The sequence below is a fragment of the Zea mays genome, chromosome 9, assembly GCF_902167145.1.
Source record: "Zea mays cultivar B73 chromosome 9, Zm-B73-REFERENCE-NAM-5.0, whole genome shotgun sequence".
Classification (NCBI taxonomy): Eukaryota; Viridiplantae; Streptophyta; class Magnoliopsida; order Poales; family Poaceae; genus Zea; species Zea mays.
The window spans coordinates 45,944,465-45,967,450 of record NC_050104.1 but is presented as its reverse complement, the minus strand read 5'-3'; positions in this window follow the sequence as shown (position 1 = coordinate 45,967,450).

The following is a 22,986-nucleotide window of genomic DNA, read 5'->3' as shown; positions in this document are numbered from 1 at the left end:
AGTATTAGTATACTCAGCCTTGCTTGTGGCACAATTTTACAGGTTCTTTGGAGGACATGGTTGCTGGAGTGACTTGGTCGTCCATCTTGCCACCGGGTTGGACTGTCGAGTGGGACCCCGCCTCGGCTGAGGAGGAGCATGAGGAGTGATGGGACAGGCTTCCCCATCCCTCCATTTATCTATCGTTAGTTTTATTCCGCTGCACTTCGAACAATGATGACTACTTTTGCAAAAACTCCGATGATGATGTAATAATTTAATACTCCTTAATGTATGGTTTTACGTTTTATTGTATTTTCTCTATGACTCACCATCGAGTGAGATTGTGGTACTTGACGGGTTATTCTCATTTAAGTGTGGTCTAGCCTTTAAGGCAGGACTTAGACACTTAAGTCGGAATAATTCGGGCAGTTCTGCCACAGGGGAGGCCGTGCTACGCCAAGTTCATGGCCGTCCCCAACTACACCTACCTCAAGCTCAAGATGTCGGGCCCCAACGGGGTCATCACCGTCGGCCCCACGTACCGACACGCGTACGAATGCGATGTGGAGTGCGTGGAGTACGCCGAGGCCCTCGCCGAATCCGAGGCCCTCCTCGCCGACCTGGAGAGCCTCTCCAAGGAGGCGCCAGACATGAAGCGCCATGCCGGCAACTTCGAGCCAGCAGAGACGGTTAAGTCCGTCCCTCTCGACCCCAGCAACGACGCCTCCAAGCAGATCTGGATCGGCTCCGAGCTCGACCCCAAATAGGAAGTTGTGCTCGTCGACTTTCTCCGCGCAAACGCCGAAGTTTTCGCGTGGAGTCCCTCGGACATGCCTGGCATACCGAGGGATGTCTCCGAGCACTCGCTGGATATCCAAGCTGGAGCCCGACCCATGAAGCAGCCTCTGCGACGATTCGACGAAGAAAAGCGCAGAGCCATAGGCGAGGAGATCCACAAGCTGATGGCTGCAGGGTTCATCAAAGAGGTATTCCATCCCGAATGGCTTGCCAACCCTGTGCTTGTGAGAAAGAAAGGAGGGAAATGGCGGATGTGTGTAGACTACACTGGTCTAAACAAAGCATGTCCGAAGGTTCCCTACCCTCTGCCTCGCATCGATCAAATCGTGGATTCCACTGCTGGGTGCGAAACCCTGTCTTTCCTCGATGCCTACTCAGGGTATCACCAAATCAGGATGAAAGAGTCCGACCAGCTCGTGACCTCTTTCATCACACCTTTTGCCATGTACTGCTACGTTACTATGCCATTTGGTTTGAGGAATGCAGGTGCGACATACCAAAGGTGCATGAACCACGTGTTTGGCGAGCACATTGGTCGAATGGTCGAGGCTTACGTCGATGACATCGTAGTCAAGACGAGGAAAGCCTCCGACCTCCTCCCCGACCTTGGAACGACATTCCGGTGTCTCAAGGCGAAGGGCGTGAAACTCAATCCCGAGAAGTGTGTCTTCGGAGTCCCCCGAGGCAAGCTCTTGGGGTTCATCGTCTCCGAGCGGGGCATCGAGGCCAACCCGGAGAAAATTACGGCCATCACCAACATGGGCCCCATCAAAGACTTGAAAGGCGTACAGAGGGTCATGGGATGCCTTGCGGCTCTGAGCCGTTTCATCTCACGCCTCGGCGAAAGAGGACTACCTCTGTACCGCCTCTTAAGAAAGGTCGAGTGCTTCACATGGACCCCTGAGGCCGAGGAAGCCCTCGGGAACCTGAAGACGCTCCTCACGAACGCGCCCATCTTGGTGCCCCCCGCTGCCGGAGAAGCCCTCTTGATCTACGTCGTCGCTACCACTCAGGTGGTCAGCGTCGCGATGGTGGTTGAGAGACAAGAAGAGGGGCATGCATTGCCCGTCCAGAGGCCAGTCTACTTCGTCAGTGAGGTACTGTCCGAGACCAAGATCCGCTACCCACAAATTCAGAAGCTGCTGTACGCGGTGATTCTGACGCGGCAGAAGTTGCGACACTACTTCGAGTCTCATCCGGTGACTATGGTGTCATCCTTCCCCCTGGGGGAGATCATCCAGTGCCGAGAGGCCTCAGGTAGGATTGCAAAGTGGGCGGTGGAAATCATGGGCGAGACAATCTCGTTCGCCCCTCGGAAGGCCATCAAGTCCCAAGTCTTGGCGGACTTTGTGGCTGAATGGGTCGACACCTAGCTTCCAGCGGCTCCGATCCAACCGGACCTCTGGACCATGTTTTTCGACGGGTCGCTGATGAAAACAGGGGCAGGCGCAGGCCTGCTCTTCATCTCGCCCCTCGGGAAGCACCTCCGCTACGTGCTACGCCTCCATTTCCCGGCGTCCAACAACGTGGCTGAGTACGAGGCTCTGGTCAACGGGTTGCGCATCGCCATCGAGCTAGGGGTCCGACGCCTCGATGCTCGCGGTGACTCGCAGCTTGTCATCGACCAAGTCATGAAGAACTCCCACTGCCGTGACCCGAAGATGGAAGCCTACTGCGATGAGGTTCGATGCCTGGAGGACAAGTTCTACGGGCTCGAGCTCAACCACATCGCCTGACGATACAACGAGACTGCGGACGAGCTGGCTAAGATAGCCTCGGGGCGGACAACCGTCCCTCTCGACGTCTTCTTCCGAGACCTACATCAACCCTCAGTCAAGACCGACGACACGCCCGGGCCCGAGGCACCCTCGGCCCAGCCCGAGGCATCCTTGGCCCCCAAGGGTGAGGCACTGCGCGTCGAGGAAGAGCGGAATGGGGTCCCGCCTAATCGAGACTGGCAGACCCCGTACCTGCAATATCTCCACCGAGGAGAGCTGCCCCTCGACCGAGCCGAAGCGCGGCGACTGGCGCGGCGCGCCAAGTCGTTCGTCTTGTTGGGGGACGGGAAGGAGCTCTACCACCGCAGCCGCTCAGGCATCCTCCAGCGATGCATATCCATCGCCGAAGGTCAGGAGTTATTACAAGAAATACACTCGGGGGCTTGAGGTCATCACGCAGCGCCCCGAGCCCTTGTTGGAAACGCTTTCCGACAAGGTTTCTACTGGCCGACGCCACTAGAATTGTCCGCACCTGCCAAGGGTGTCAATTCTATGCAAGGCAGACCCACCTGCCCGCACAGGCTCTGCAGACAATACCCATCACCTGGGCCTTTGCTGTGTGGGGTCTGGACCTCGTTGGTCCCTTGTAGAAGGCGCCCGGGGGCTACACGCACCTGCTGGTCGCCATCGACAAATTCTCCAAGTGGATCGAGGTCCGACCCCTAAACAGCATCAGGTTCGAACAAGCGGTGGCGTTCTTCACCAACGTCATCCATCGCTTTGGGGTCCCGAACTCCATCATCACCGACAACGGCACCCAGTTCACCGGCCGAAAGTTCCTGGACTTCTGTGAGGATCACCACATCCGGGTGGACTGGGCCGCCGTGCCTCACCCCATGACGAATGGGCAGGTAGAACGTGCCAACGGCATGATTCTGCAAGGACTCAAGCCGAGGATCTACAACGACCTCAACAAGTTCGGCAAGCGATGGATGAAGGAGCTCCCCTCGGTGGTCTAGAGTCTGAGGACAACGCCGAGCTGAGCCACGGGCTTCACACCGTTCTTTCTAGTCTATGGGGCTGAGGCCATCTTGCCCACAGACTAAAAATACGGTTCCCCGAGGGCGAGGGCCTACGACGACCAAAGCAATCGAACCAACCGAGAAGACTCACTGGACTAGCTGGAAGAGGCTCGGGACATGGCCTTACTACACTCGACGCGGTATCAGCAGTCCCTGCGACGCTACCACGCCCGAGGGATTCGGTCCCGAGACCTCCAGGTGGGCGACTTGGTGCTTCGGCTGCGACAAGACGCCCGAGGGCAGCACAAGCTCACGCCTCCCTAGGAAGGGCCGTTCGTCATCGCCAAGGTTATGAAGCCCGGGACATACAAGCTGGCCAACAGTCAAGGTGAGGTCTACAGCAATGCTTGGAACATCCGACAGCTACGTCGCTTCTACCCTTAAGATGCTTTCAAGTCGTTCGTACACCTCGTTCACATACAAAGTGGAAGGGTCAGCCTTGCCTCGGCAAAGCCCGACCCTCCCTCGGGGGCTAGAAGGGGGGAACCCCCCCTGCGTCAAAATTTTCCTCGGAAAAGGTCTTTCTGCCAGAACGTCTTTCGTGCTTTTCGACTACTTTGAAAGTGGGATCTTGAAAACGACAGAGTACACGTAAGCAGCCAAGGCCGACCAAGCCGAGGGACTCCTACGCCTCCGGGATACGGATACCTCACTCATCACCTTCTGCGATAAGTAACTCACGCTCGGATAAGCGATTCCGCTGACCGAACAAGTCTTAATGCTCGGAAACTTTTCTGCCGAAACAATTTTTCGGGCCTTCTCGACTATATCGATAACAGAATCCTACGGACGAGTAAGAGTACACGTAAGCGGCAAGGCCGACCGAGCCGAGGGACTCCTACGCCTCCGGGATACAGATACGTCACTCATCACCTTCCGTGAAAAGTAACTCTCGCTCGGACAAACAATTCTGTTACCGACAAATAAGTCCAGATACTCGTAACAAGGGGAAAAGAAACGCAGCTTTACAACACAACAACGATATGTTTGGGCCTCGGCGGCCGCAGAAAACATACGCACGCTACAAGAAGAACTGATCCTGCAGGCTCATACGTCGATGGAGGGGGAGCAGCGACACCCTCGGCGTCAACTCCACCTTCGGCGAAGTCCGACCGAGCCTCGGACGGCAACACGGGTGTCCACTCGAATTACCCATTAGCAACTCATTGGAGACACCATGTTCGGCGCCCTCCGAGGGCAACATGGCGCTTTCCCCCCTCCTCCTTGCGGAAAGGCGACGCAAGGGCGTATGTAAAAAAGCCGAGTCTGTCCTTGACCGTCCTCTCGCTCTGTGCGGAGGCTCGGGGGCTGCTCTCGCAAACCCGGCTCCGGCCAAACCGTTGACAGCGTCAACATACCAGCCTGAGAACTTGGGACTCGACTATGCACCCGGGCTATGGCCAGTTCGCATGAGGGAACAACCAGACCGGCCGAAGCATCACGAAACACGCTAAGACCTCGAAGGAGTCAAATCACTCCTCCGAGGCCTCGGGGGCTACACCCGGCGGGTGCACTCGCGCGCACCCACCAGAACGAAACGCAACCGAGAAAGGCCGGTCCCCTTGCAAAAAAGTGTGACAAAAGCCTCCAAGCGAGTATCAACACTCCCTTCGAGGCTCGGGGGCTACTGTCGGGGACCATAATTAGGGGTACCCCCAAGACTCCTAATCTCAGCTGGTAACCCCCATCAGCACAAAGCTGTAAAGGCCTGATGGGTGCGATTAAGTCAAGGCTCAGTCCACTCAAGGGACACGATCTCGCCTCGCCCGAGCCCAGCCTCGGGCAAGGGCAGCCGACCCCGGAGGATTCACGTCTCGCCCGAGGGCCCCCTCAAGCAACGAACACACCTTCGGTTCGCCCGAGGCCCAGTCTTCGCCGAGAAGCAACCTTGGCCAGATCGCCACGCCGACCGACCGTATCGCAGGAGCATTTAATGCAAGGATCGCCTGACACCTTATCCTGACGCGCGCTCCAGTCGACAGAGCCGAAGTGACCGCAGTCACTTCGCCGCTCCACTGACCGACCTGACAGGAGAACAACGCCGCCCGCCTCGCTCCGACTACTGTGCCACTCGACAGAGTGAGGCTGACAGCAGCTAAGTCCAGCCTCGGGCGCCATAGGAAGCTCCGCCTCGCCCGACCCTAGGGCTCGGTCCCTGCCTCGGCCTCGGAAGATGGATTTCGCCTCGCCCGACCCTACGGCTCGGACTCAACCACGACCCAGAAGACGATGGACTCCGCCTCGCCCGACCCTAGCGCTCGGACACAGCCTCGGCTTCGGAAGACGGTCTCCGCCTCGCCCGACCCCAGGGCTCGGGCTCAACGTCGACGCTGGACGACGAACTCCGTCTCGCCCGACCCCAGGGCTCGGACACAGCCTCGGCCTCGGAAGATGGTCTCCGCCTCGCCCGACCCAGGGCTCGGACTCGACCTCGACCTCGGAGGAGCCTCCGCCTCGCCCGACCTAGGGCTCGGACCGACCACGTCACGGGGGGGGGGGCATCATTACCCTACCCCTAGCTAGCTCAGGCTACGGGGAACAAGACCGGCGTCCCATCTGGCTCGCCCCGGTAAACAAATAATGATGGCGCCCCGCGTGCTCTATGACGACGACGGCTCTCAGCCCCTTACGGAAGCAAGGAGACGTCAGCAAGGATTCGACAGCCCCGACAGCTATCCTTCCGCAGGGCTCCAGCTCTCCTCCGACGGCCACGACATCACATGAACAGGGTGCCAAAACCTCTCCGACTGCCACGACGGCATGTACTTAGGGCTCTAGCTCCTCTCTGCTAGACACGTTAGCACACTGCTACATCCCCCATTGTACACCTGGACCTTCTCCTTACGCCTATAAAAGGAAGGTCCAGGGCTCTCGTACGAGAAGGTTGGCCGCGCGGGAGAACGGGCCGGCGCGTAAGCATCTCGCTCTCTCCCACGCGGACGCTTGTAACCCCCTACTGCAAGTGCACCGACTTGGGCGCAGGACAACACGAAGGGCGCGGGTTTCCCCTTTTGCCTGTCTCCTTACCCCCCTTCATGCTCCGTCTCGCGCCGACCCATCTGGGCTGGGACACGCGGCGACAATTTACTCGTCGGTCCAGGGACCCCCGGGGTCGAAACGCCGACACTTTGTGTGCATTTTCTGACAATATAAAAATAATGTAAAAAGAAATTTGTTGGTATCCAAATTGGAATTGGGATTCTAAAGGAAATTCTATAATTTGAGAAGAGAAGGAAAATACTATAACATATAGAGAAAATAAATATACAAATAAAGAAACTAATTCAGACCAGTATTTGAAATTTCATATTTAAAATAAATGGGAAAACTAATAACAAATTTTGGAATTCAAATTATGAAATCAAGTGGAAAGGAAAAAGAAAGGAAAACAGAAAAGAAAAAGATAAGGAGACATCCCTGCGTGATGGGTCGATTCTACCTTCACAACCCATTTCTCTCTCCCCCCCTTTCATCCACGCTGTGGGCCAAATTTCTGAGCGCCAGCCCAACTTTGCCACCTTCACCGCCAGGCGGGTTCCATCGTGCAGTCTCTCGAAGCCGTGTGTCGCGGTGCCGCACTCACGCTGATCGCGTGGGGCCCATCTATCGGGCCGTCTCTGTCATCCTCGCGTGGTCGACTCTCCTCTCCAGACCTCTTCTCCACATTAGGCGCTAACAGAAACGACGGAAGACTCCGGGAGATTCGGCCCTATACTCCAACCAACCGCATGAGCATCGTCCCTAGGTGGATTTATAAGCCGGTCCTTCCCTGGGTTGTTAGCTCGACGCAGGCCGTCCCGGTTGCCCATTGCGTGCTCCCTCCACCGTGCCCCTACTCCCTCTCCTCATCACCTGCAGCAGACCTCGTGTGGGTACACCTGAAGCTCCTGTGCATACCATCCCCTCCCTCTGTGATGCTCGCCCCTCTTGTGTTTGGTACTTGGCCATCAGGTCCGCTAAGTGCCTCTGCCGTCGAAGTTCACCGTCGCCGCCATTTTGGCTCTCGGTGTGTGGTACGCGATCCTCACCATCGCGAGTGGGTTCCTCTCGGCGTGTGGCTATTGTGGGTCGCCTAGGCACGCCAGGTGTGAGCGCGATCTCACCTTTGGAGATCGAAGTCATTGGAGCTAGGAACTTCCTCCTAGGGTTGTTCATGATGTGGAGCCGTCACACGGACAGTGAGCTTCCCTACTGCTTTGATCTCTGGTAATAATGCCTCTCTCGAGTTATGCATTGCCTGCACCTACTTTTTCGCCCAGCAGTGACCGATGGGGAGCTCGGCCTCGATGGGTGTTTCTTGTCGATGCCGCCGTCGTGGTCTGCATGGCCACTAGTCCCACGCCGTCGTCTGGTGGGGTTGTGAGGTAGAAGAAGGTTGCTAGCCATCGGATTTGTGATCTGCGATGGAGATGGGTGTGTGCCGATGCGTGCTTGGCGACATGGATCCGGTATTGGGCGGTCCAGATTAGAAGTAGAAAAACTCTTCGGGCTGATGGATTCGCGGCTGTAGATGGGAGATCGTGCGTCCACCAGTGCACCTCCGATTCGCATAGCCAGGTTATAATCCTGATTGTTAGATTCTAATCTGACGGTCAGACATCCTAGATACCCCTTCGGACGGACCCTTTCGCATTTAAGTCCCTGTAAAACCTGGAAACCAACCCACAATCCTGTCAGTGGGATTCTGAGTCTTAGAACCTTTTGCGTAGTGGACTCTGAACTTTCTAATTATAGCAGCGCAGTCCGGTCAGAGAATAAACTATGGAAATTCGCTTAGAAAATGATTATTAGTGCAAAATATATTCTAGAAACCTATTTAGTTCCTAGAAAATTAAAATAAACTCCAAATTGGTCCATTCCAATTTCTATAATTTTGTAATAATATTGTTTATCACCTATTGCCTCTGTTTTGACATGAAAACAATAATAAAAATTGATCTCCTAATTAATCTCATATCAAATACATAAAATCTTTGGAAATTCACAACTTCCCCATTTAAACTACGAATTGACCCATTTCAGTTGCGTTAGCTCCATATAAATATGTCCTACACAGTAACAACATTTATTATACCTTGTCGCATACTTTTATATTTACTATTCCTATGTCTACCAGATTAGCTCTTCTAACCCAAATTTAGCTTGTCCATAATTATAATTTGATTAGAATATGGTCTTTAGTCAAGTTATAATTAAAACTAGTGTTGAGTTAATTATTTATAGAATATGTTCTCATATGGTGTACTCTAACCAAATTTATAATATAGTTAATATTTTAAACCACATAGATCTTTTATAAATCATAACTCCTTAATCGTAACTCTGATCTTAGTGGTTCTCGAACCCACGATCTCGTAGCGACGCGTAGATTATTATTATTCAGTTTGTACTTATGTTTGGTGTGATTTTAATTTTGTATATACCATGTTTGTTTGTATTGCTACGACTAGCAGTGAGGTCACGAGGATCTGAAGAATCACCCTGGTAACTGGAATCTTAAGTGTCAGGCAAGTTGTGTCCTTGATCCACTTTCATTACCCAATAATGTTCTTTATTATCACTATTTAATGCATATGTTTAATTTTGATGGGACCCAATAGGTCACCCTAGTCTGTTTATCCATTTTACCTTGTTTACCCCTAAATCATTTGGGTAGTCATGCTATTGCTTTACATGGTTTTGGGTTAATATTTCATTATATCCATGTTCCAATTATTTTGTTATTCTATTTATGTTCAAGTCAAGATCATTAATGTTAATTGAACATGGAGCTTAACTTGAGAAACACGTGCCACCACAAGGGTGGAATGGGACGCCCTTGGCTAACTAATTAGGAAAGCTAGTGGAAGACTAGCTTACCCGAAAGGGGCAAGGGCAGTATGGGAGTTGCATGCAAGGAGGTTCTCGGGTTGATTTTGTTGCGATGACGATCAGACGGAGGATTCTTGCAAGTGCTCTTCCCATAAACTGTAGCGGGTTTTCGGAAGCTAGTGGAACTTTGTAAAGGCCTTGTAGTGTTGCCCTGCCTCGCTTCCTTGGTAGAGGTGTATGGGAGTCGCGATCCCTTGGTAGATGGGTAACATGACTTGTGGGTACAGGGTACAACCTCTACAGAGTGTAAAACAAGTATACTAGCCGAGCTCACGGTCATGAGCAGCTCAGGACTCTCGCATGATTAAATTATGGAACTTAAATTCAATTTGTCATTTGCATCGCATGTGTTTATTATTAATTTTGTTCTATTATTATTATGGTTTGGTATTTACTTACATCTAGTAACTGCTAATAAAATTTGACCAACTTATTAAAAGCAATGCTCAGCTTTAACCTCTATTGTTGATCAGCCTTACACATCACATGAACTCCCACCTTTGGTGAGTTCATGTACACTGGTTCCCCACAACTTGTTGAGCTATGATCATGTGTGGGCTCACCCTTGCTGTCTCACCCCCCCCACAGGAGAAGAACATGTGGTTCAAGAGGAGCCACACAAAGAGGAGTTCGATTTGATCTTGGTGGCGTCTCCCAGTTGACTTTCTGGCGCCAAGGATGGACTTTAGTGCGATCTATATTTATATTTTATTTTGTAAGACTTCCGCTATGTAATAAGTACTCTGATTATATTATGACATTTATCTCTACACACTCTGTTATTATATATGTTCTCTTCTTGGCGCATTTATGAGATGCACCCGACTTTGTCCCTTAAATCCGGGTGTGACATCACTTCGATCCTCATCTTGCTCAACTCGTCACACAGGGTATCGATGCGAGAATCCATCATCATACAGTTGCATTGTGACTTCCGACTTAAGGCATCAGCTTCCACATTAGCTTTCCTCGGGTGGTAGTGTACTTCCAAGTTGTAGTCCTTGATCAATTCTAGCCATCTTCTCTGTCTCATGTTGAGATCAGCCTGAGTAAAGATGTACTTGAGGCTCTTGTGATCTGTATAGATGTTGCAGTGGGTTCCCATCAAGTAGTGCCTCCACATTTTTAATGCATGAACCACGACTGCCAACTCTAAGACATGAGTGGGGTAATTCTTCTCATGAGGCCTGAGTGCTCTTGAAGCGTAAGCAATGACCTGGTTGTCTTGCATCAAAACACAACCCAGTCCGGTGCCAGAGGCATCACAATACACATCAAAAGGCTTGTTGTTGTCAGGCTGCGCTAACACAGGGGCTGTGGTCAGATGCTGCCTCAAGGTGTGGAAAGCATCTTCGCATTTCTAACCCCATTCGAATTTTGCTCCCATCTTCAACAATTCAGTCATGGGCTTCGCAATTCGAGAGAAGTCTAGAATGAATCGTTGATAATACCCGGCCAATCCCATAAAACTTTGAATCTGGTGGACAGTTGTGGGCGGCTTCCAATTCATTACTTCTTGCACCTTATCTGGATCAACAGCTATGCCATCTTGAGAGATAGTGTGACCCAAGAATTTAATCTCCTTTAGCCAGAAATCACATTTAGACAATTTGGCATAAAGACGGTGTTCTCTCAGACATTGGAGCACTACATGCAAATGACCGACATGCTCTTCTTCGTTCCTTGAGTACACCAAGATATCGCCGATGAAAACCACCACGAACTTGTCTAGTTTAGGTATGAAGATTGAATTCATTAGATACATGAAGTAGGCTGGCGCATTTGTTAACCTAAACGACATCACCAAATACTCATACAACCCATATCTAGTTGAGAAGGCAGTCTTTGGAATATCTCTTGCTCGTATCTTGATCTGATGATAGCCAGAGCGAAGGTCTATTTTGGAAAACACTTTGGCTCCAACCAATTGATCGAAAAGAACATCAATACGAGGCAAGGGATACTTGTTTTTGATAGTCACTGCATTGAGTGGGCGGTAATCTATACATAATCTCAAGCTTTTATCCTTCTTCTTTACGAACAAGGCTGGACATCCCCAAGGTGAAGTACTTGGGATGAAGCCCTTGTCCAACAACTCTTGCAGTTGTTTCTTCAATTCTGCCAATTCAGTGGGTGGCATCCAGTAGGGCCTTTTGGAAATAGGTGTTGTTTCTGGTTGCAATTCGATGGCGAATTCAATATCCCGGTCTGGCGGCATTCCTGGCAACTCATCAAGAAAAACATCTGCATACTCACAGACCACTTGAATTTTCTTCTAGGGTAACTCTGTCATAGCAAAAGCACATGACTGAGTGGTTTCTTGGATGGGCAAAAATAAGGTGAATTTCCCACAGATTGGAGAGTGGACTTCAATGTGCAGTTGGCGACATCTAGCACCACTTGGTGCTGGGTCATCCAATTGGCTCCCAAAATAATATCCACATTGTCCATCCCTAGAATGAGGAGAGTGGTTTTGACAATTTTGCTTCCCAGTAGAATAGGCACATTGCGATCATGAAAGACCCTCGGGTATGAAAGAAAGGCAATTGACAGTTGGCACTGAACTTCTGGCTAATGAAACTATGCGATGCACCAGAGTCAAACATAATTAATGCAGGCTGATTGAAAACAGAAAAAGTACCGGTCATGACGGGCACTCCTTCAGGTAACTCTTCTAGGGTAGTGAAGTTGAGCTTCCCTAGCCTAACCTACACCTTCTGCTTTCTTCCTCTGTCTTGGTTTGGTGTTGGCATCTGCCTCGGCTGATTTCATGGACAATTTTTGGCATAGTGGCCCACATTGCCACACTTGAAGCACTTGTTTCCATTCCCCTGGCGGAACTACTGCTTTTGCTGCTGATGTTGGTTGTTTCTTGGGGCAGGAGCTGGAAAACGGTTGGGTGCTGGCTGCTGCTAAGGTGGCCTGATAACCCATCTTCCTGCTTGCTGCTGGAATCCTCTGCTCTGACTGTTGGAGACAATCCGGAACCTCTAGGGTGGAGCTGAGGGTCCTGACACGGGTGTTTTCCTCTTCTTCTCTATCCGGTGAGCTACAATACAGTCTTCATGTGATATGGCCAGGTTGACCAATTCATTGAAGCTGTCAGCCCGAACAGTGTTGAGGTGCTCACGCAACTTGGTGTTGAGATCCTTTGCAGAAACGGTCTCTCTTCTTTTCATCAGAATCTGCATGATAGCCCGTATACTAGCACAGGTCGTTGAAGGCCTGGGCATACTGCAACACAGTGCGGGTTCCCTGGGTTAATGTCAGAAACTCATTCAGCTTGCGATCTAGAATCCCTGCTGGAATATGGTGTCCCCTGAAAGCAGTCTTGAATTCCTCCCATGTCACTTCATGATCAACAGGTAACATGGCGCGGAAATGGTCCCACCATGTCCTAGCAGGTCCACGAAGCTGCTGCGTGGCGAAGCGAGTCTTGGTGTCGTCAGGGCAAGCTCCTGTGAGGAGGGAAAACTTGGGCTCCACAATCCTTAGCCAGACATTGGCGTCTAGAGGATCCTCCGCCTTAGTGAACAGGGGTGACTGCGTGCTCAGGAACTCTTGATAGGTTGCCACGGCCTCCACCATACTGCTGAGGGTGGTGCTAGCGCTGCAATAGCTGCCGCAGAATCTCATTCTGCTGAGCCATCAGCTCCTGCACTGTGGGAGCTGGAGGAGGTGGCGGGGGAATCTGCTCGTTCTGCCCGTGACGCTGCCTAGCTGCCATATGAAAACATAAACTTCAGCCAATGTTATCTCGACTCGTGGTTCCAACAAAATTTCTGTATATTATGAGATGAAAATATCACAACATAGTACTAAAACCAAATGAGAATAACATGATTGCATTCATTTCCTTGTTCAATAAAAGTTTCCCTAGGTTACAACAATTTAGGGGAAAGCACCCATAAGCCTAGTCCAAAATCCGATGTCAAACTAAGCTTGTGTGGGTTTCTATTCTCCTAAGGTGTCAAACTAACCCATCAACCCTGAGTGGTCGAGGCAACGCTGGAGGCGGGTGAAGGGGGCATCCCGGAGGGAGTCGCATTGGGACCAGGGGCTGGCTCTAATTCCTCGAGAGCCTCATCTCCCTCGCTTCCTGCTTTGTTTGCCTCCATGTTCTGGTGGTGCATCTCCAAGTGGTCATTGGCTTCCTCAAGGTCCTCCTGCACATCATGGAGCTGGATCTCCAGGATATCAATGGTGTTATCCCAGCTCTCCACCTGCTGCTCCAGGGTTGTGATGCGCTAGCTCAACTGTTCCACCTGTAGGTCTTTCTCTACCAATTCCGAAGATAAGTCGACCACGAAGCCTTCTCAACTATCGAGGGTGAGCTTAGTGGTCTGAGCAAGGTTAGTGAGGTGTGCCATGGTGTCGCTCTGTTGGGCCTGTAGGCGGTACAGTGCGCTCATACACTGGACAGTGATCCTCCCAACTTGGTTGGGATGCATGGCCCACACTTCCTTCACGTGGCTCACTCGGTTGCACCACATGGGGTCATCCCTCTTCTCAGCGGGGAAGAGTCCCAGTGGGTGCATTAGCATCTTCAAGGGATGGTATCCGCAGAAAGTCATCAGAGTCTTCATAGCTGCAGCCTCGGTGGTGGTGTCTGCCCTGAATCTAATAGTCACAGAGTCAAGGGAACGCCAGCCCGACTGTAGAGGGTGAGCCTCCAGAGTCAGCCAAACCCTACAACGTGGCACCTGATGCTCCTCGTATAGCTACACCGTATACAAAGGGGGCGTAGGGTAACCGGTGGAGCTGAGCACCTCCCACAAGATGGAAGGGAAACCCTCATGGGAAAGGTAGTCGGAGCTGAAACGAGTGTCTCCTCCATTGATGGGGGTGGGTGAAGTAATCTGTGAAAGAGGGTTAGATATAAATGTTATGGTGGTGGAAAAAGGAAAACACATTGCTCGGGTTGTTAACAGGAGGTGGGTTAAATTAGATTCTACTTCTTATGTTATTTATTATTAACCTTATTTGTTACACTCCTAATTAGATGCATTTTCCTTTGATTTCTAATCTTTTCATGTTTTATGATGCATGCATGCTAGAAAAAACGTCTCCTCACCGATCAGAAGGGTGCTTTTAAGGCATCCTTACAATCCTAAGACTGGCCTATATGGCCTACTTAATTAGCCACCTGTTTTCCCCACTATTCCTAAGGCCTTTCGTCCTAGGTCTAGCGTTCTAGTCCTGATGATTCCAATACTGTTTTCTAAGCAAATTTTTTTTTGAAATGTTGGTATTCACGACTAATTGATTACTCTGTGGTGGTATTCGCTCTGATACTAGCTGTGGTGGAACCGCCCGAATTATTCCAGCTTAAGTGCCCGAGTCACGCCTTAGAGGCAGCACACACTTAAATCGGAATAATCCGTCGGTCCCTCAGATCGAGTCTTATAAAGCAACTTCCCAAGGATCGATTACCACTAGCTCACGCGAAGGTGAGGCACAGAGAGAATACAATAAAACATGAAACCACAAATTAAGGTACTAGAGTTATTACATAAATCGAAGTTTTAAATAAAAGAGAACAAGTTCATAATTAAAATGCAGCGGATAATCGATGACGTCGAATACTGAGGAATAGGGCAAGGCCTAGCCCCTACTCCTCCTGATCCTCTCTTGCCAGAGCAGCATCCCACTGAACCGTCCCACCTGGTGGTAGGATGGAAGGCCAAGTCACGTCATCAACCATATCATATGTAGCGTACCTGCAAAAATTGTGCCACAAGCAAGGCTGAGTATACTAATACTTAGCTAGACTTACCCTGTGTGAGGAGTCTACTCCTCTACCTCTAGACCATGCTGTTGTTTGGCTGAGGGGTTTGGTTTGCCAAAAGCACTAGCTGAGTCTAAAATCGATTTTTAGCTTTTCCATTTCTAGCATAATTAATTTAGCTAGGTTCGCTTCCTTCTAAGCATACATGGTAACAATCATTTAGCACAATCAACATGTTATCTCAAGTAAAACCTCATTTCACTTTTTACTCGATGTAGTACAAGGGGTCAAGCAGTCTCATTAGCTGTGAGAAGCAGACGATTCGAATCGAGTTTTAACCTTGCAAGGTAAACCTAAACACACGACATGTAGGGGCACTCCGTCCCCACACACATCAACCGTCCCCATCGATCCCCCGTTCGCGGCCAGGACTCACCGCCTTGGCATACAATGCTACACTGACCTTGGCTGCCGCCATGCAGTGACCGCACTTGTACCCACCATAGCTAGCATGGGAGACCCAGTCTCAGGAGAAGTGAGGAGTAAAGTCCGCGCCCGGCTTCACTCAGGTACTAGGCTTACCGGTTACCATATTTCCCGACATGTGCTTAGTACATTCAAACGCTTGACTCAGGTATCCACACATTAATCCTTAATTCCATTTCCGTCTTATAGACAAGGCATCCACCCTGGATCCAAGTCAATAGACCATCATAGATCTCGTTATCAAGATGAATACAATCAATGCCTGACCTCGCGCGAGTGCTAGAAAAATCACTCGTCTTCTACCGAGATCCTGATTAGCAAGCAGCTACTCGACCTAGCATACTAGTATCCATCTCAAAAAGGAATCCTGAGTTTAAGCAACTAAGGGTTTCAAGCAATTCCTACACTTAAGTGCACAATAAAAACCTACAATCATTAAGTGTAGTAAAGTAGCATATATAAATTGGTTATGCATAAAACCAGGGCTTGCCTTCAAAAGCTGGGGCTGCGGGAAGATCCTCGGTGGCAGGCTCAGGAGCTGGCTCCTGGACTTCCTCTTGGACAGCTCCTTGCTTGGGAATGAGCACGTACTCTCCGTCAGCGAGGTTGCAATCGGCGGTGAGATGTCTCTAGTGAGGTGTCTAGGGAGGTCAGGGAGGTTACGGCGGTCACGTCGAGGTACGGGTCTGTGTCGGAGGTGGTCGGAGTCGGCTGGTCCACGTGCGCAGGCAAGGGAGTTCGTCGACGGCGAGTACTTCGGCCTGCTCACAACGAGATAGTTCAATTGGTTGGCTCGGGAGGCTTTACTAGGTGACTTAGAGGCGGTACACGTGAGGAATTGGAAAATGGCGCAGAGACTTACCCGGTCCATGTTTGCCGGTGGGCGGAAGAAGTCCGGCGAGGGTGATTCGGGGTCTCCGGCGAGGTTCTGCTGGGTTTGAGGGCTTGGGGAGCTTCACGGGTCTCTGGCAAGGCTAACCGAGCCGATATCGTGGACTGCGGATGGCTGGGGTGGGCTGGCCATGGTGGCCGAAGCTTGGGTGGCTTGGTGAACGGTGGTGCTTGCTCTCTGCGGCGATCTCCGATGATCTCCGGCTTGGGCAAGAGTGAGAGTGAGAGTGTGCGAGGTGATACGGCTGAGGCTGTGGGGGCACTTATAGGTGGGGCGAGGCACAAGCACGCGGGGAGGGGCAACCACGCGCGGGGGCGCGCGCTGCTGCGGCCAGTCCGCGCTCGGCTGGCCTGACACGTCGTCGAGAACGTGACTCTTTGCTTCTACCCAAGTTTAAACGTTCATAGGTTGCAAATCTTCGCGTATTTGGGCATGCTCACTATACAAGATATGCTTCCCCGATGTAGCTTTGTCGTTTGTGTGTGTAAGTCGAGCGGTTTGGGGTTATGTACAGTGAGTTGTCGTGTCACCAAGATGTTAGTGTCACAAGGCCGCGTCCCGAGGTAAATCCATGCAAAGATTATGTCAAACGGCTGAGGAAAGTTCTCAAACTTTGCCAGGGTGTGTTCAGGGAAATTTGGCGCCACTTTGTTATTTGGACCAAGTGGATTCAAGTTTTTGAATTTGGAGAACACAACTGATCTTTGCAAAGAGGTTAAATTTTAGAACTTGGATTTTTCTGAATTTCCTATAGAACTTGGATCAATCTTCCTTACTACACTTTGTAGTTTATTTAATGAACTATAACTTTGTCAATTGGTCCATATTAAGATTTTGTATTTTCCAAAGTCTTTTCTCTAATTCCCTTTTTGTGCTCAAATGGCCAATTTGAATGGTGTTAGGGTTTTGGATGCTTTTCTCACATGAGGTGCATCATGTATTTAGAGTATGTTTCTTGAGCTAAAAAAGACTTAACTTAGCCTTTTAATCCCTTAAGTTTTGGTGTCTCTTGCCTTATTAGAGCCACATGTGATAATGGTCACAAGTTGGGGTATTGGGAAAACCCTAAGTAACAGTGGGGTGTTACAGGGGGCAGGGCCGCGTGCGCCGGGGGAGGGGCTCGACCAGGGGCACCACGCAAGGGAGGAAGGGAGGAGGGAGAGAGGGGAGGGAGGAGAGGGGAAACTCACCACGGACTCGACAGACGACATCAACTGCTCACTAGGATCCACCCTAGGGCATGGAGAGTGTGAGAGAGAAGAGGAACAAGGAGAGGGTGGTTACTCTGCGCGGGAAAGAGAATGGGGGGAGGGGGCGCGCATGGGGAAGGGCAGGGGCACCTGGGCGCGCGCTAGGGCTGGGCTAGGCCGCGCCGCGAGTCGGGCTGGACCGCGGGGCCAATTTCCTCTACTCGATCTCGCTTGCTTCTAATCAAGTTTATTCCGCGAATCGAAAACCACAACTAGACGAACGCATGCCTAGGCACAACATCAGACAAAATAAATATGCTCTCGCATGATGCAACAACAATATCAACTTAGGGTTCCGTTTACACGCGATACGAACACTAGTCTCTATATTGCTTTGAAAATAGGAGGAATGAGCGAAACAAGAAGAGAAAAAGAGAGTAAAGCCTAAATTTGGTAAATATTGGAGAAGAAAAATTATACCCCCAAATTCAGGGCGTTACAAAAGGTGCGAGCGTTAGCAACCATCACTAAGTACGACGGGTTCTCGAATCCCGATGTATGGTTGGAAGATTACTGTCTTGCCTGCTGCATGGCGGGAATCAAGGACGACCGTCTGATCATCTAGTTCCTCCCTATCCACCTCGTGGAGGGGGCATGGGCATGGCTTGTGCACTTGCTGGGCGACACCATCCAAGACTAGGCCGACTTCAGGAAGGCCTTCTTAGGAAATTTCTAGGGAACCTAGAAATGCCGTAGGAGTTCTTGGGACCTCAAGCGATGCACCCAAAAGAGCAGGGAAAGCCTTAGGGATTACATCCGGAGGTTCTCCCAGAAGAGGAACGAACTCCCGACACCACCGACACCGACATGGTAAGTGCCTTCACTTAATACATGAATGGGGGACAATCTAGAGAGGATCCCACACCCTGGGACCTACCCCCTCGTTGTTGAGCCGATTATGGGCTCAAAGTGCCTCTCCAAGGTGCTCATGGACGGGGGAAATCGCCTCAGCATCATGTATGGCTTAGGGGCCGCACTCTCCTCACTGCTTCCCAGTTTGGTGCCATTTCCGGGTATCATCTCGGGCCAACAAGCCTACCCCCTCGGGCGAATCACGCTACTCGTCACATTTGGTGATGCTTCCAACTTCCTCATCAAGTGGTTATAGTTTGAGGTGGTGGATTTCCCAGTGTCCTACAACGTCGTCCTTGGGATACCATCCCCAACTACACCTACCTGAAGCTGAAGATGCTCTGTCCATGCGGGATCATCAATCATTCACCTTCTTAAAGGCTGCCTACACCTACGAGCAATCCAAATGTGAGCTTTCCTTGTCACTGGTTGCATCCTGGGAGTTGGCCAAGCTTCAGAAGGTGGCCCTCTAGGGTTCCCCAGATGCTCATAAGACCGGCTCTGGCTATTTCAAGTCCACCAAAGACACTAAGGAGATCACAATCGATGCCACTAATGCATCTAAGTGCGTGTGTACCGGGGCAGCACTCTCCAACAAATAGGAAGGTGCGCTCATTGAATTCATCTACACTAACCACGATGTCTTCGCCTGGAAGCCAACAGACATGCTAGGGATCCCAAGGGAAGTCAACGAGCACACCCTAAACATCCAGCCGATGGCCAGGCCGGTCGCCCAGCATCTCCATCGCTTAGATGAAGAAAACGCTAGGCCATAGGCGAGGAGGTCACGAAGCTCTTAGCTGCAAGGTTTGTAAATGAAATACACCACCTAGTGTGCGTTGCGAGTCCTGTACTAGTCAAGAAGAAGAATGGGAACTGGAGGATGTGTGTTGACAATACGTGTGACAGAACCTCCCAAGATATTAGGCCCACCTACAGCTGTCCTTGTCCCAAGGACCTTAGACAATCATGCAGATGCACCCAATAGCTCGACAAAACCTGATTCCTGCATCTTCTTCAACATCTCCTAAGAGTGTACATACCATTTCATAGACATTACACATAATTGGAGTAAAAGCGGAAAGAGTTACAATAACTCAATTTACATTAAGATGTAAAAGTAAAAATAGAGAAAGAGTGATTATTACAATATAAGGGTCTGAGTGCTTCTACTTATTACATCATGGGAAGGTAGACACCTTCCATAAGTTCATACTTAATTTGCATCCTCCTGCTTAAGGACGATCTTGGAACAGAAGCAGGAAAACTCAGCAGTCTCTTCACCTACAACAACATGGGTTCGAAAACCCTGAGTATGGAGTGTACTTTCGCAAGCAGTCTTACCCGACTAAAAAAAGAGTCTCAATCATATGCTGGCCTTTAGGAGTCAAGGTAAGGTTTAGCAAGAACCAATGACTCAGTTTGCACAAAGCTTACTAGAGTTGGTCCTTATAAATTATTTTTATTTGTCAGGTTAAGTAATTTCCTGAATCTAGATTCCCTTTCCTAATCTAGATCAAACACTTTGTAACACCCCTGGTGTTATCAGAACTAAAATTTGAGCATGGTATCATATGCATTGACATGTCATTATGTTTGTTACACCTAGAATGCATTCACTAGGCTAAAACTTAAACACAAGTTGTGATGTGGTGATTTGGAGTGTTCTTAACCCTAGAATAGGATACTTAACCTTGGGTTTGGGGTATATGGGTGAATGTGAGGCCAAAATGAGTATTACCTCAAAAGTTATTGGAAATGCCCACAAGGGATTAACTTTGATAAATTTGAGTGGCACACAAACCCTAGACACTCAAAACCCTAAAGAGAACCCTAGAAGCCCTAATTTATGCCTATATGGTGATTTTAATTTCTAGGCACTTTTGGACCAAAGTGTATATATCAAAGTGGTAGAATATCAAAAACCAAACAACTTTTACATTGAAGGATTTTCAAGTAATGTGGAACAAATTGGACTAAATTGTGAAAAGCCACAAGGTCATCCATAGGGCTAACTCTGAAATTAGTGAGATTAAGCTAACTTTGGAACCTTGTATTTCCTAACCCATGAAGATTTTTCCCCAAGTTATTACAATGAAATTGTAGAGCTATGTTAGGGGAACAAGTTTGATTAAGTGACTAAGCATTGGTGCTGTACAAAAAATGGAGAAAAATGGGCATCGGGTTGGACTGTCAGTCACCATTGAAGACTGAACTTGGCTGGCAGTGAACTCTGATGAACTTTGGAGCCGATTTGAGCTTGATCAAGTGAGCAAATGACCAAGGTTCCTATGGTCGAATTGGAGCTGGTATATAGGTGAATAACTTTGTTGTAATCTGGTTGTTAGCTTATCACATAGAAATCGAAGAAAAACACCCCTGAAGATGCTCTGTCAGAACGACTAAAGAAGATCCTGATGGTACAGTAGCGAAAAGATCTTTAGGTTCAGTGTATCTTGCCACCGGTGAACTTACACCATGATGTACGCCGGTCGTCGCAATTCGTGCGCCCTCGTGTGCGGATAACGGCTGACGGTGAAAGATCTCAATGCTAGGAAGAGTTGGAGCCTTATCACCGGACTGTTCACCGTGCCACTTGCCGCGCGATTGATCGAGGTGTCCTCGCCGGAGTTCGCCGCCCTTCGTAGCCATGCCACATACTAAGAAGAGTTACCACGTCATAATAGACCGTCGTAGGTAGACTGTCCATCGCCTGAGACACTGCCCCGGTGAACGCCATGGTAGTTCGCGTCGGTGACTCACCCCCCCTCTTCGGCTGCCAGCTTCCCTCTTCCAAATTCGGAGCCACCGCTCACAGATACTATAATTTGAGTGCACAGCTAGCTCTGCTAGGTTCTTACGAAGCAAGAGCATCAACCCTCGTCTCCAATTAGCCACCATAGTGCCTGAATTTTGTTTTTTCCCCAAATCGGTCGCCATCGCCGCCGTGGAGAGCTCTTCTGTGGCCAGCATCGCCTGAGGTAGTTCCAACCAATTACCGTCTGTTCTAGCTTCCTTAGGGTATAGTGGTGCTCCCCGTACTTAGAATTTGAACGCTACCGCGCCTAGTCGTCGAGAACACCTCGGTTCACCCTTGGGTCTCGCCGCTGTCGTGGATAGAAGAACTCTAGGTCGGACTAGCTCAATTAAGGGATGGACTAGGGTCGTCTGGGATCTGGGACACTAGTCCAGCGCTTGGTTTAGTTAGTCGTCGCCATTCATGGCCGGTCCCCACAAGGAGATGGCCGACGGGTGAGCGCGCCGTCGCCAGGGACTTGTCGGGTGAAGAAATAGAAACCTAGTGGTCTAAGTGCACATTTCAGTGAGACGATTGAATAGTGCTCAGGGGTTCTTTACCATTTGTTCAAATGACCGAGGGCCCCTGCGCAAAATCATCAGCGTGGGCGCCCGCGGGCGCGTTTTGCCTGGACGTGGGTCGGATTGGGTTAGCTTGAGCCCAGTACTGTTCCTCCTTTTTCCTTTACTTTTTTCTGCCAGTCTTGGAAATTTATAAGAAATTCTAGAAAAATGATAAAATTATGAAACTAATTTTTCTAGACTCCTAAATTCATCTAGTATTTAATAAAAATAGTTCTAGGATTTTAGTCCAAACCTGGATTTATTTGGCATTTAAAGATGCCTAAACCTAGCCTTTTAGAATTTTAGAATTAATTTGGTAGCTCCAAAAATAATAAATTTTTTGGGTAAGCTTGGTTTGACGATTAAAGCCCTTGGGTAAAGTTTGACATGCTTTGGACATTGTTTGATCCCAAACCTAAGACACTAGCTTCTTAGGATATAAGTGTGTAACCCTAATAGAGTACTAACCCAGGAAACTCTTGTGACTAGTTTGTACCATGAAGGAAAGTTGTATTCAAGATACAACTTAGTGTGTTCCTATGATAACTGCATAATCGTAGCATCACATAAGCATTCATGTATATGTGTTGTTATGTATAGAAAATGAAGAAGTGGTAGTCGAAGAAGAATATGCCCTGCAAGCTGAAATTCCACCTATCGAGAACAACTTCTACTTTGATATCTGTGGGACAGACCCAGAGCCTCCTACAACACAAGGCAAGCCTCGGTGCATTTACCCCTTTCCTTGTTGTTTTAAACTCTTTATCACTTGAAGTGATGCATTAGGTGATAGGAGTTGTGTGCTAAACAGTTGCTGCATTTCCTTCCTTGGAACTGATTACCATCCCTTGATACCTATTTTACTAAAAAGTTTTCTGATGCTTAGTCTTGGTTTTGAAAACAAAATGTTTTGTTTTAAACAAAAAGATGATGCCTCATATGGGATGGGAAGTTTTCAAAGAAAATA